At 35.7% G+C, this 15,143-nt stretch overlaps 1 protein-coding gene across 39 annotated transcripts in view; it reads left to right on the top strand.

Moving 5' to 3' along the window:
* ADGRL2 (adhesion G protein-coupled receptor L2) overlaps window positions 1-15,143 on the top strand; it is a 373,380-nt gene that overhangs the window by 303,244 nt on the left and 54,993 nt on the right. The window lies entirely within an intron of this gene.

Genomic DNA, 15,143 nt, shown 5'->3' with positions numbered 1-15,143 from the left:
CCAAATGGCTGTAGCGTCTACAGGTGGTAGAGTCATTGTACTTAGAGGTGTTCAGTAAATGCTTAGATTTTGTATTGAGGGACATGATTTAGTGTGAAATGTTGGTAATAGGTGGATTATTGGGCTGGATGATCCTAGAGGTCTTTTCTAATCTTGATGATTCTATGATTCTCTGATGAGCATACATTTTTCTTCTGAAAGCAGCTAATAATGTGCTTCCCATGTGCAAAATTCATAAACTAGAAAATGCCAGTGTGATTATATGTCATTATACACATGTATATATGCATACAAGCACATGCTACATTAGCTTCATTAGATGTTAGCAACAGTGACTGTCATAGAAAATGGAGGATGAGCCAGTAAAAAATTTGCTTCAGAGCCAAGATGCAAAGAAATTCTTGCACTGTAGACTGCATATGAGCTTAAGTACACTTATACTAACATTTGTGGAAGTGTCAGCACAAGTCATCACATTTTAACTCATTAAACTAAGGGATGTCTAAGACTACATAAAATTTGTTTGGCCTTCTATTTTTCTCTAAGCCTAAAAAGAAATAAAATAATATATTTTTTAAAATTCCTAATAAGTTGAGGGTAAACAGTGAACAAAAATATTTGAGATTAATGGGAGGTTTTTCTCCCAGTGTATTTTAATTTGTGTGGGGAATAAAAAAAAGAGGGGGGCAGGGGAGGGGAGGGGTAGGGAGAGCACAATGGGGATAAGCTGGAAACTCTCCAGTGCATGTACAGATTTATGAAATCAAACATGCCAGTCATCTTGTATGATGCTGAGTTTTGTTTGAGTGTAGAAGTCTGTAACACATATTAAAAAAAAATCCTCCTTTTTCACTTCCCTATTCACTCCATTTTTATGAGTACAACTATGGCTATTTTCTATTACTTTCGTGTGAACACATGGGCATTCTCTACTTCTGTAGTCAAATATTTAGGCTTAATATCAAATTTTAGTTTCATACGGTAGAGGAAAATTAAGGATATCAAGCCTTTTATTCCTGTTCTGTATTCAACCTGTAACTTGTTCTATTATCAGTTAGGGAAAGGCTCCATTGTTTAGGTAATAAAAAGGTGATATAACTTCTTTAAATCATGTTTGAATTATCATTTTGTGGTTCTAGTTCGTTGCTGTTAATTAGATCAAGCCAGATTTCCGTTGAGACTGCAGCAGCAGTGTCATCATCTTCTAATCTGTCAACTCCCTTTGAAACCACCTTCAATTGCTTTTGTAAATGTAGTGCCTCTCTGTAGACTTCCTTGTTGTGTAAAATGCATGTTGTGTTTTGATCAAAGTCCTCCTTATGTTCACTGCAAATACACAGATTAAGGTAGTCAGAAACAAATACAGAGGCACAATCTTACTTAAAGTGACATGAAACTGTTACTGGAAAGCTGAAATTTCAATCCTCCCCTTTCAGTTCATCAACTATAATAAGTTGATGGTAGCAGAGAATATTTTTGAACTTCCTCACTCTTCTAGTCTTACCCCTTTTTCAACAGGCCAAAATAAATATGCGATCATATGTATGACGTTGATTCTGTCTGTCTGTGCTCAGGAAGAATTTATCATTTTCATTCAATTTCATTGTCCGAATGAATGACAAAGATCATTTGATGTGCTACTTTCTATTTTTGTGTAGCATTTACAGTAATTTGGAAGTTTTATGTCATATTCTTGCTTAGATCCTGCTATTAAGTAGGAAGGCTTTTTTCCTTTGCCTTATTTAATCTGTTTAGAAAATTGGTCAATTAATGCTATATTATAAGCATAGAAGAACACTGAAATTTTCTTACGGAAATACTAAAATTTCTGTATCTCATCTATTTATTGGCAATTGAAATTTAATTATTTATTTATTTTTATTTTGTTTTCTAAGGCAAGCTATTGTTTGGCACTCTGTTCATGTCCTTGATCTGATATCTAAGAGTATCACATCAGCTGGCTTTTGATGGAAGCAAGAGCTTAGAAAATACCTCACCTGAAGGACTGTCAGACTCATTTGTTTTCTTTTTTTCATTGACTACAAATAAATAAATAAATAAATAAATAGTACATCCATTAGAACAAATGAACGAAAGGAAAACTTTTCTTCCATACCTTTAGAAATAAGCTGCAATGATTTCTATGTTGCTCCTTAGTATCTTACTGTGCTTACTTTTAAGGATTAATGAGATGTTTTTATCATTTCAGACGGCTGTGTCTTTTCCACTACTTTTGACTGCTCAAGTCCATTTTAGAGCTGTACTTAAAGGTGGTTGTGGCAATTATTAAGTACTCATCATTCATTTGCAACATTACTCCACAGGTTTTGTAGAGCAATTACATTTACTCTAGTTGCAATGTGAAAACACCAGATTAATGAGATCAATACTGTGAAATCTAAAGATCGAAAGATAACATGAGCTTTCCAGTTTAATGTGGCCAATCACACATGCTGCTTCCTTTTGAGAGATTTAGATTCTAGCAAACTTTGTGTTGCATCATCTCCTCTCTATCTTAAAAACTTCAGGTATTCTCCCTCCTTTCTTTCTTTTCTTCAGTTCTTAGAAGATTTTTAGCTTAATGTTTTCCTAGGAAGCCCAGCTAGAACACTAATGACTTCACTGCTGTGCATTACCTTTATAAAGTGGTTATTAAATTTTTAGTTCCTGATTGAAATTGCATCCCAATTATTCTAGAATAAAGTCTTCCTCATGTATTTAGAATCTAAACTTCAGAGTGGCATGGGTAAAATTGAACCTTTGAAGAAAGGGACTAGATCTTTAGAAAATCCTTCTCCCCTCCCATACTTCTCTGATAATTAACCCCAGCATTTGTAAGTAGTTAAGTTGGAGATCCTACCAGGATTTAAGGCTTAGTGTAGAAATAAGCTTATTTCTAGTATATTTAGGCAGTCAGATTCCTTGGTACTCTGCTCTCCTTTACCAGGGACAAATTTTTCCTGCTTCCTTTCCTTCTTTAAAAAGGAATTACAGGAACAGGAAAGTGAAGATGCAAAGCAGCCTAAGGAAATAGCTGCAGTTGCTTGCTTGTAAGGTGTGTTCCTGCGGCTGCAGCTAGAAATTGTCATAAGACTTTGAAGTTGATAAGGCTGAATAATACTGTTCTTTATAGCTGCAGCAGAGATTTGAAAATTAACAGCATAAAATTTACTTACAACCACTTCCATTGTTAGTAGATTGCAGGTGGATAGCTGGAGTTATTTTCAAACTGCCTCGGTGTTGAGGATGTTCTGTCTCTAACCTCCACTTCAAAGCCCCGCTCTGTGGCCTCCAGCTGCAGCTGGGCATGGTTTGCTGTTAGAACAGGCACTGAGGATTTCATAGGTACTGCACACTGTTTGGATTTCTGTTCTACTAGCTTAAAATAATAAAACAGAAAGTTACATCAGTCATGCACTGTGAAATGGTCTTGAAATTTTCATGTAAAATTTATATGTATTATTCTTCCATATTCAATTATTATCATTTTCCTTCTTAACTGTGCACCAAAAAGCAAACTTAATGTTAATATATAATCATAAAGAGAAAAATATAAATTAGGTATAATAAGTAAACTTATGGAAGTTTAATTCTTTGAAATATCATTTTGAAACTTTACTGCAGAAGGTAAATGGGTTTTAAAAAGCATAACTTGTTTCTAGCAGTCAGGATGTTGTCTAATGTACTCATCCTGTCCATGCCTATGCAACGCATGTTCTATTCATTACTATGTCCATCAAAGACAGCAATAAGGAGTTCATGCTTGCGTTCCTATTGTGAACTTTTCTCACATGGTAGTGCTCGTAATCTGTTAGATCCATCATCAGTCAGCAGGACAGCTGCACTCAAGTGAAGTCTTCAAAATAGATGTGGAGCAACTTCTGCTCCACTCTTCTCTGGGGGTAATCTAGAGAAGGGTTAAAGAAGGGTCAGATCCATTCTGTTTCCTGAGGCATTATTTTCTCCTTAATCCCTCCAATGTGAGGAGTGGGAGAACAGGGATGTTTCTTCTTTTCCATCCGTTCACATGTCCAACAAATAAATAACTTTAAAAATCCTTTAAATAAATGAGAGTGAGGCATTTTTGGAAGAAAACAAAATAAGTTCTCCATTGAAGAAAATACGCCTTTGGAGTGTTCTATCTTTTTCCTCTTTGTCAGCTCTGCAATAGTAACATTCATGCTGTCTTAATTTTCTTTCAAGTGAAAATAAGTTTCTTTTCTTCCCTAACACAAGTGAATACAGAATTTGCCACTAGGCTGCCATCTGGGAGGGATAGTAGTACCTGTGCTGTAATTGATTAATTTCCCTCATCGAAGTGAAGTAGCCAGGACAACAAACCTCAGACAGCACATCTTCTCTGGTAGTAAAGAGAACAAGCTATGGGATCACTGCAGGACAGAATTAGAGCTTTGGCAGCACTTCCACAAAGGAGCATTTAAACAGCATTATGCCACCCCCTTCCATTTCTTAATGTGACTTAAGACAGTTTTCCTGGGCAGGATTTGATCCTCTGCCCTTCAAAACTGCATGTGAGCCCTTGAAAAAAGCCTGTGGTTGTGGTAATGGTGGTGCAGGTTTTCTTGGGGGTCTGCCAGACTCAGACAAGGCTCTGCTGACCCCTGCTGCCATTCATGCTTTTTCTCTTGCTTTTCTTTTTGTGGACAAAGATTGCCTCCCTTTGCTATAGATATTATGTTGTGGAAAGTGTCTCAGAGCAAGGGGTATACCTTGACTTGTGCTATTTCTGGTCATTAAGAGTTTGTATTCCTATTGTTTCCGTGTCAGAGAAACACCAGTATTGACCACAAGATAGCTTAGGGTGATGTGTGGAGTGAAATTCTCAGAGTTCATGTGCTGCAGAGCAGCTGTGGTATTTGTGTGCATCTCATCTATGAGGTTCTTCTTTTGCTTTGGCATGCAAGTAGTATCAGCTTCAGCTTGCTGACAGCAGCCTCCCTAAATATTTACCATACAAGGTTATCAAAATTTGATATCTGTTTTAAGTATCCTTGAAAAATGAAGGTTTCTGCTCATCTGAAACAGGCATAGGTCCTTAGTGCAGCTGTTAACCCCATCAGGGTTTTTCTGCAGTAGAAACTTTAAATGTGCTTTATTTTTTAAATGCACATTTCACAGTACCAGGCCTGATTGATTTTTGGTTTGTTTTGTTTTCTGAGTGTTAGTCTGAAAACTTAGTTATGACTCACGCTGAGAAAAAGCAGTAATACACGTAGTGTATTTTCATGAAGTAGGCATAATCACAAAGCCTAGAATATTCATGACGCATACTGTAGTCCTTGGCTTTACTGCAGGAAAAAAAACTGGAACAACCATGACTGAGAATAACCTTATCTAGCATTGTTCATTTTCACGGTCATTAATACTTAATATGAAAGCAGTAGGTCTCGTTTACTCATTAAAAACAATGTTTGATTTTTTTTTTATTTTTTATTTTTTTATTAATGGAGTTGTTCCACTGTGGCATTACATAGTTGATTAAATACAAACCCTCAGATTCTGAGGTTCTGAGCAGTAAGGTAAGGTGAAATAGCTGTCAGTGGTACTTGCTAGTCTTTTTGTGGTGTGTTCTCTTATTATTTTCTGCAGAGGAAATTATGTTACACATGTGCAGGCACACACATTACTGTAATCACAGGATTGGATGAGCTACAAAGAAACAATAAAAGAATCATTGATACCAAGTAATGACATTTAAAATTTAGATTTAGTTTAAAAAAGATTGGATTAATTATTTTGCCTGGGTGTAGCTTCATATTTTATTTAGTATTTCCATATATATTTAAGTTGCTTCTATTTCCATTATTACAGGCAAAAATAAATAAATAAATAAAAGTATTCCACAACAAAAAACAAGTTCTTCTTAAGACAGTTTACATCTTATCTGGCAAGATGATACATACATATGTATCACTTTCCTTGCTGTTTATGTGTTAAAATAAATAAATGTATATACATACATTTCTAAGCATTTTATATTGTGTATCTGAGTACCGTATAGAACAGATTCTTCAGACTCTGGTTTTCTTGTTTGTTTGTTTGTTTTTCACATTTCTGAAATGAGCTGTACTAGCCGTACATATTGTTTAGCTAACAGTTAATCATATATTATATGCTTTTGCTGTTTAATTACTTCCCTTGAAAATTTATGATTGTTTGTGAGAATTTGACATAGCATTGCTTGTCCTTCAGCACCTTATAGTTGAATATTGCTTTCTCTTGCACAAAGTTGTAGTTGAATTTTATGTTATCTTGGACAAAGTTATGTGACTTTTTATGCAGTTTCTGAATTTCTAGTCTAGCCCTGAGAAGTTCCAGTTCTAGTTGCATTCATAACTTCAGTATTAAGAAATTCTAATTTACTTATATATTATTACTGTGTCAAATACAGTTCATATGGAATAATACTGTAATAATTGAAGCCTATTAATTCCTCCCACCCCAATATATCCTCTGTAACACTGAGCCAAACCAGGCACGTTATCTGATAAGTTGATTTAGGACTTTCTACATGTGTTCATATAACCATTTATCTCAACCCTTGCCGAGGAGACCTTTATTAAGCTGTGATGACTGCTGAATATGAAATGTAACCAAGATTATTTTTTTATTCAAATATAATTTAAATATTCATCAAAGAGGAGTTATGCTTGAAACTGACAGAGACTATTAACATCAAAAAATATAATTAACTGCACTGGGTATCATGAAGCAGAGTTAGCCAAATAGCCGAGAGGTCTAATTGCTCTAGAGTCTGAGAAGCAATAGTTTTATTTTATACTGTTACTGTGGAATTAATAGTGATGTGGTTTCCTATGCGAGGCAATTAAAAGCTGCCTGTTAAGGTTCATTGCACTATAGGAAATTCGTTGGATATCACTTAGTAAACAGAACTGACATGGAAAAGGTACATGAAGATGGGCAGAGCAGAGTGTAGATCAGAAATTAGGATAGATTATTATGAATTAAATATACGTAAGTAAATTATGACTACTTGCTAGTATCATAAAGCCAGCTCTCCGAAAGAAAGTGAAAAGTTCATTAGTAGCACAAAGGAAATAGAATTTTAAAATTATTACAGGGAAGCTTTTTATTCAGAAGAGAACAGTAGCAATGGTTTAAAAATTAAAACATGTCCACAGAGTAGTATAAAAATGAGCAGATCTCGTATTCTGGAAACTTCTTTCTGCCTCAGAATAATCTCCTACTTATAATAAAAAGAACCTTCTGACCTTTGTGGCTCAATTAAGCTTTTTAGTTGAATTTAACAAGAAAAAAAAAAAAATCTTTATTGAATCCCATAGATTATGCATGTACCCAGGCTATACAGCCTAAAAAGGGGTGGTCATATTCATGACATTTTGACATTAATGAGCTTGCTGAAATGGAAAAGTTTAAGGATCAAAGATACAAGCAATAACAGTATTTCAAAGCATTTCTTTTTTTTTATCTCTCTAATAAAGAAATTGCAATCTAATTGCTTAATAAATAGGCCATGATTACCGAAAGACACAGATAATTTGCCTCTTTCCATTTTATTTTCTATGTATTGCGGAACAATAATTAGCAAAAATTCTATGGCCACAAATGGAAAAGGTCTTCAGCTTTTTCTTTTATGTAATAACTAAGCCTGAAATGAGTTTACATATATATATATATATTTAATTGATTGTGATAGAAAATTTTTATGTTTTTTTTTTAAGAAGCAATCTTAAGAACTATTGTCATACCGGTAAAATAAAATCAAACAAAGAATTCAGCTAGAATTACTGCTGTGTGTATAAAGATGGGCTGCCTTTTTCATACATTATTTATCATGCTTACCCTGTTTATATCAGTGACATAAGAGTGCGTGCTACTTTCTCAGAAGAGCGCCGTCTTTGCCGCTTCACAGCACAGTGGCTTGTACTCCCAGACTTGCACATGGTGTTAGCAGATATTTAAAGCACTTCAGCCTAGCATTTTATAGGTCATGATGAACTGAGCCTATAAAACAAGTTACTGCAATGAATTTAATGCAGTCTTAAGAGTGTTAGATAGATTGAATAGTCAGTGTTTGATGTATTTTTAGCCTGCAATGGGCACATCTGTGGGCAGGAAAGGCTCAAAAGAGGCAGAGTTCTTCCATGTCAAACCTCTTTCATAGCATACTGTCAGTACAGAATCTTCACTACAAGTTTAATACTGAGGACTGTGTTTTTTCAGTAATTCACTAAAATACAGTAGCTACAGGAGCCTTAGGATTTTGATTTTCTTCTAGCATGTACACAGCACTCCCTGCTCACCCCAGGTTCTGTAGTGCTTAGGAAAGAAGTTAGATAGCAGAATAATTTCATAGAGCAAGCTGCTGTGACCAAAGTCATATAGTTCTAACCTCTTACAGGAAAAGGTCTTACTCTTACTTAATGGCACAGAGCTGTATAATGTTTTATATCGTAAGATACATATTTTGTTGTTGTGTGTGCAAGAATGTCTATCATCTGTTCTTAGTAGTAATCTATGCAGCTGTGATCTTTAACCCTACTGTTTGTTGCTTCTCAGGTATCATGCTCCTTGTGATATAAAACATATCTATATATATGTGAGGAAGGAACGATTTTAAAATGAGTTTAATACATGTATTTTTCCAGCACTCAAAAATTGTTCAACGTTGCTCAGATTTTGTGCTCAATTTTCTATGACCATTTGTTACGTGAATTTAGGCTGAGTTATTTAAGTGTAACAATAACCAGTTTGGAACCTATAACCTTTCCATGTTAACTGAATTTCTTAAGAGCATTGAACTCAGCTCAGCTATTACACTTACAAAGCTGTAGGTGTTTTCTCATCTAGGATTTAGTGGCACTAATGCTGACTTTAGTGTGTGATTCTAGTGCCAGAATCACTGATGGGTATGAAAAACATCATTTGCTTTGTATATCCAGCTTTCTTAGATAATTTTGCTGTCTTTGTGGCTGAGTTATAGCAAAAGAACACCTCCTGGAGCCGCATTTAAAACAGGAGCACTTTGGGTAATGTGCTGTAGACAGAACACTTATGAGTTAGTGCTCAGTTATCACGAATGCCATCAGCAATGCCTTGTTGCTTTCTTATCAGCCACTTCCTGCTGTCAGCCCAGTGCTTATTTCAGTAGAAAAGGATTTGCATCAAATGTAATACAGTACTACGTATAGCTAACATGGGGCTTTTAATTGTTCGGACACATGAGACTCCTTCATTGGTAGACAGTTTGATAAAAGGATTAGGTTATGAATATTTTTGACACAATTAAAGATTATCTGTACATTGACAGTGTCAAGCCACTGAATTTTCTGATGGGTTTCTTACAGAGGTGAATGTGCTTGACTTAGTAGAAAAAAAAACAAAAACACAATCTACAGGATTTTTGGAAATGTAAAAGTGAGCAAACAAAAGCAGTCCCTTAAATGTTATTGAGTTTAAAACAGGAAGTTTCAAGAATCAGAAGAAAGCACACACCTCAAAAGAGTAACTTAATCCCTTTGTGGTTCCCAGGCTGGAGCAGAAGGATATGCTTCTGCAAGAGAAGTCCTGTCCTATACCTGGAAGCCTACTGAGCTTTCCATATGATAATTGAATCCAGCTATCACTGTGGGTAATGAATAACAGTGATTTTGTGGCAGGCATTGCTCTCAGAAGAAAAAAAGATACTTGTAGTGAGGACTCTCAGACACATTTTAATAGAAAATGACACCACTGATACAGAGTTGATTAAAGACCTACCAAGGGACAGCATTTCTGGGAAGGAAAAAAAAAAAAAAAAAAAAAAAAAAAGCAGATGAAATAAGAAAAGTTGTAATTTTGTTAATAGGTATCAGTTTAATATATATAACATTAAAGCCATGAGATCTACATAAAGAGTGGTGAGCAAAAGGATCATACCATCTTGCTAGTAGATTGCATTTTCATAAATCTTGTAAAATAACCAAGTTGTCTTTTGGCCTCTTGCTCAACATTTTGCCCCACGTTCTGTTGAGCCAAACAAACAAATCACTCCCCAGCCCTGTGGAATTGGTAGAGATGCAGCAGTGGCACATGGCCTTTGCTGATGAAAATTATAACCCAAAAAGGGAATATTCCCTTAGGTAAGTTTACAAAAAACAATTTATTCTTTTTCGCTCTGTAAAACTCATCTTACATGCAGGATCTCTTGTGTTATTACAAACTCTAATCCTCTGAGTGGGTAATTAACGGACCAGAAAAGCCATTTGTGGAAAGAAAGAGCCATCAGAGTGAAAAATATTTCTCTACTGAATGATCTTTAAGGAGTAAATAATTACAAGAGTGAGAGGTTTGGGATGACCAATCTAAATCTGAACATAATTAGGATGAACACAGTTTGAAAATCGAAGCAGTTGTCATGTGCAACAATTCTCATATCTGAAGACTAATTAAATATTTAAAAGCCCCAAACTCCACACTATTCACAGAAAAATAACCTGCCACAAAAGGGTCTGTAACTTTGCACATAATTAGGAAGGGTTACAGGGAGAAAAAATCAGATTGGCTCCAAGGTTCTGCAAGGTCACATCTTATTATGGTGTATCTTTTATATGGTCTGATAACAAGTTTCTTGCTAATTTAATCTAAGTAGGGCATCCCATAGTGATTTCCCATTTCCCTTGTTAAAAATGTGATGGCTTTTCTGTATTCAAACTGCAATAGGTGAGCATTTTTATAAATAATTACTCCTAATTGATACTGGTTGTAATATTTTTTTATTGTTTGGGGGGAACGTGTGTTAAAGGTCAGTTAGGGCCTGCTCCTACACACACACACCCATCCGAAACTCTCTTCATCCTGCTCTTTGCAAAGGGAAACCAAAGGACCTCGTGTTGCCTCAGTGGTCAGTTCTGTAATTAGCAAGTTTTTATTACCTGGAGGCTAAGCTGCAGTTACAGTGGACATCTGTTTCTGCAAGCAGAAGAGCTTTGCTGAATTTATGAGATCTACAGTGAGTGAGGCCTGCTTTGCACTGAACTGTCCTGAAGGTCAAGTGCAAGTGTGAGTGGCACAGGGGTATCAAGACTTCCACATTTCAGAAGAATGTCAGTAATGAATCGCCACTATCATTTTAACTACCTTATTTTAGTAATTACAGTGGATGATATTTTGAAATGTATTTAAGATCTGTACAATTTGATGCGAAGGATAAAGCTGCGCATTTTCAGTAGTGTAATGGTTCAAGTTGCTCTTCATTTACTAATGATTCAGAAGCTGTCTTAAGTGATTCAACTTCTAACTATGTTATGAATCTGATGAATATCAAGCCATGGATAACAAAGATCTACTGTGCTGCAAGAACAGGTTTTAAAGGGCTTTTACTATTATCCTATGATCTCTGCCTGAGAGTCTCTTCTATTCTGAGTCTGTTGCAGCATTTCACCTGGGTGTTAGGCACTGTTCTTGAGGATTTGTGCTTGGATTTGCTGTGGCTCTGCTCTAGGACTGTGCCTCATAAGTAAATGCTGCTCCATGAAGCTCCTTCCCAACCCTACCTTTCTCTATCTGTGACCTGCTTGACCCACAAGGCGTGGTGCTGTGCACATGTTCACTCAGTGTGAATAATCTGTGTAAATTACTCAGACATTATGATGCTGCACTACTAAAGTTTTCATTAGTAAATAAGCATTGCTTTAGGCTATTTATTTTGCTTAAACTGTGAGACATTTAATTGGGTCTTTTGAACTGATTACTTTTCAGCAGTGCAGATCTGCTTAGCTTAGTTTGTGTACTAAGACATACACTGTGTTTAATCCCTGCTGCATTTTGCTTGCAGAACATACATGCATGAATAATATGACAGGATTATGAATATGACTTTACTTGCACTTCTTCCTTAGGCACAAATATTTTCTCTAAAATGTTGGTGTCTCTGCTCTTATGAGGTTTTGGTTTTGGCTGTGTTCCAGGCAGAATTCAGTGTCACTGGCAGATTGTTCCATTTACTTTGCACGAATAATTGTGGATTTATTTGTGTGATTTTTCCTGTCTCTGTCTTACAGTCAGCTCCTTAGAGGCTCTTGATGGCTCCTGTAGGCCTTTCACATATGTGGTAGAAAGTAGGAGGAATAGAATGATGGGATTATAAAAGCACTTTAGAAATTATCAAGAGTTGGCACTTTCGTATTCCACTGGAATCTACATTTCCTTTTACTGTTTTTTCCTGTTTTATCTGATGCTGCAGTTTCAGGTTAATAACAATTCCATAATAATAGCATTTATACAAAAAGGAAAGTACTGGAACAAGAATGATTTGGAACAAGAAAAACTATCACTGATGTAATAGCTACAGTGGGAATAAGAGAAAAGATCTGTCTTTTTTAACAAGTGACTGCTTTGGTCTTACTGAACATAAATACTAAAAAGCAAATGGGTCATAACTAAATCCATTAAAATGGATTAAATTAAAAGAAGAGGTTGAAAGCAAGAAACAAACACTCGGTTAAATTACTTTGCCATGCAGTTCCAATACATGTTCATTGATAGTGAGTCGGATTGGGTAGCCCTACGAAAAGGCCTGTGGGAGTTGTGTATTTTCTGCTGCATTTTATTGTCTACTTCGAGTTTTCATCCTTAACACGTACCCTTAGACTCCCACAAGATTACATTGTAAAAAGAAAACAAGATTTCATGTTATTGTATATTTATTGGGCAAATGAAAACAGAACTATAGTGCACCTTGTATAGTAACAACTATACACTATTTAGCTTTTTAATATTATGTTTACTCAGTAATTACAAAGATTCAACAAATCATCAATATTTTATTTAAAAAGAAAATAAAAACAATTTTGTTAGTGGTTTTTTTCCTCCCGGCTATATTTCATCTGAGCTCACCAGGGTTATTGCTTTAGTGGTCGTGTTTCCAAGTGCATAGGAAGTCTCTTGTGAATTTTTCAAACTGGTACCTTACTGCTTTCATGGTCACGGGAAGATTTCCAATGTTGAAGCATAATTCTTATGGCCAAATTCTGCCTTTGTACGTGCTCCTGCATCCCTCATTTATTCTTAGATTTTGAAAGGTACCTCCACAGCATGCTAAACCTGTTTTCACTTCAAGCTAAGTGCAAGTGTATATGTCTAAGGTTCCTAACATAAAATCACTGTTCTCTGGCTATTTGATATGTAGTTTTTGTACAGGTTTCTAAGTTGAAATTAATAAAACATAACATTTAAGTAATATGTGACATCTTCATACATATGTAACTTCGAGTTTAATAACAGAAGTGGAGGCTTAGTGAATATGCAAACACAAGCAGAAGCACATCTCACACAGCAGTTGTAGACCGTTAGGAATACATATGTAAGGACAGCCATTTATTCTGGGTAAAGAGGTTCAGGAATTTTTCCATTTAAAATATGCCGTTGTTAAAAGTCAATACACGAAACGAAGTCATCCCACATTCCCATTTCTTTTTACTCAGACTACAACTCACACAGGGTGAATAAGGAACAAGAAGACCATATGGAGTACGTGATGCTGTAACTCAGAGTTTACGTGCTGCGAGTGGTGTCTGAGCAGGTTGCTGCAGGCAATACGCAGGAACATGCAGTCGTGCTAGCTTTTAAGTATTTAATCAATATGCTGAGAAAGATCTGCTTCAGATCTGACTTAAACATTTCAAAACATACCAAAGTTGGTGTTCTCATATATTAACAATTTTGTTAAAAATTAATTTCATCTATTAAAATAGGGTTTTAGACAATTTTTATTTTTTTAGCATTTTAAAGTGCATGACTTTTCTGTATTTGCCATTTTTTAGCTTGCCTAAAGAAACACTGCATCCACAGGAAGCTTCAGCTGAACAGTCTGTGGATGTTAGATGCTAACCTGTTCTCTATTCAAAATAGCAGTGATTTTTCTTCTATATTGCTGTCTTTGCCAAAGTTATATATAAAAACAAAAGCATTTGATGGGTAAATTGTGATGTGGACATTATTTTTTAACTATCTTGCAGAGCTGCAAGAACCACTTGGAGAGTAACTGTATTTATCTTTATGTGGCATATGGAACCTGCCCAGGAAGATGACCTCTTCCCTCTCTTTGGCCCACCTCATGTCAAAATCTCAAAAATGTGCTTCTCAGATTGTTGCATTTCACTTTCTGGTCCAGTCATGATGCACTGTGCTTTTCATTTTAATGCTGGAGTATTTGTTCAAGTCCATAGACTTTGCATTTTTAATCTTCCTTAGAACAGTGGTGAATAATGGCCCTTGGCAGGAGATAATGAAATTTTCTTAATTTATATTTTCAAGCAGAAGCTTCAATTGAAAATGGCATCCTGTGGCCTGGAGACAGAGCTCTAGTGCAAGTTTCAGGGGAGCTGTAATAATAATGCAGTGCCAGCGGTGACGGAGAATGATAGGACAGTGAAGAAGTAATTTAAGAAAGAAAAGAGAATGTACCAAAGCTTTATTGTAGCATATCTAATGATCTGCTGAAGATTCCCAATAGCTTTTGGAGCATGACAGGGGAAACTAATGTTATCTTGCCAAAACAGAAGCCCCTGCTTAATCAGCAGAACAAGATTATTGATTAAAACACCTCACACAATAGACATGGAATCTCATCTCCATACATTGCACGTGGTAAAGTGCAATAACAGGCATAAGATAATAATAATAATAATAATAAAAAAAAGCAAAAGCAATTTGTTGGGAATTGTACAAATCAACATTAGAGTTGAAATGCAAACAAATTATTGTGGGAAATACAGCTGTCCTTAGAGCATAGCACAGAAAGGGGTTGGCTACACAGTGAGTGGAAGATGCTGGTTAACAGCACTGCTGGAGCTAGTTTACTTCCCTTTTTTCTGCATTTATCTGAAGTGTGAAAGGGCCGTTCCTCGTTTGCACAGTCTTTCATCCTGAGGTGAAAGGAGTTCAGACACTGTACTTTAACTGTTAATTAAACACTCCATTTGATTTTTAGATTACATTAAGTGATGCATCTGCATTATGAAAATGTAACCTTTTTTCATTCATACTAAAATACTGAAGAAAAAACTGTTAGACTATGCAATTGCTCCTTGCATTCGCGGAACAATTATATTTCCTACATTTCCCTTTCCTTTACATTTCCCTGTGTTAGCACAGGAACT

Source organism: Coturnix japonica, chromosome 11, assembly GCF_054131305.1.
Source record: "Coturnix japonica strain WE chromosome 11, WE-NBRP24, whole genome shotgun sequence".
Classification (NCBI taxonomy): domain Eukaryota; kingdom Metazoa; phylum Chordata; class Aves; order Galliformes; family Phasianidae; genus Coturnix; species Coturnix japonica.
This window is presented reverse-complemented; position numbering and strand designations above follow the sequence as displayed.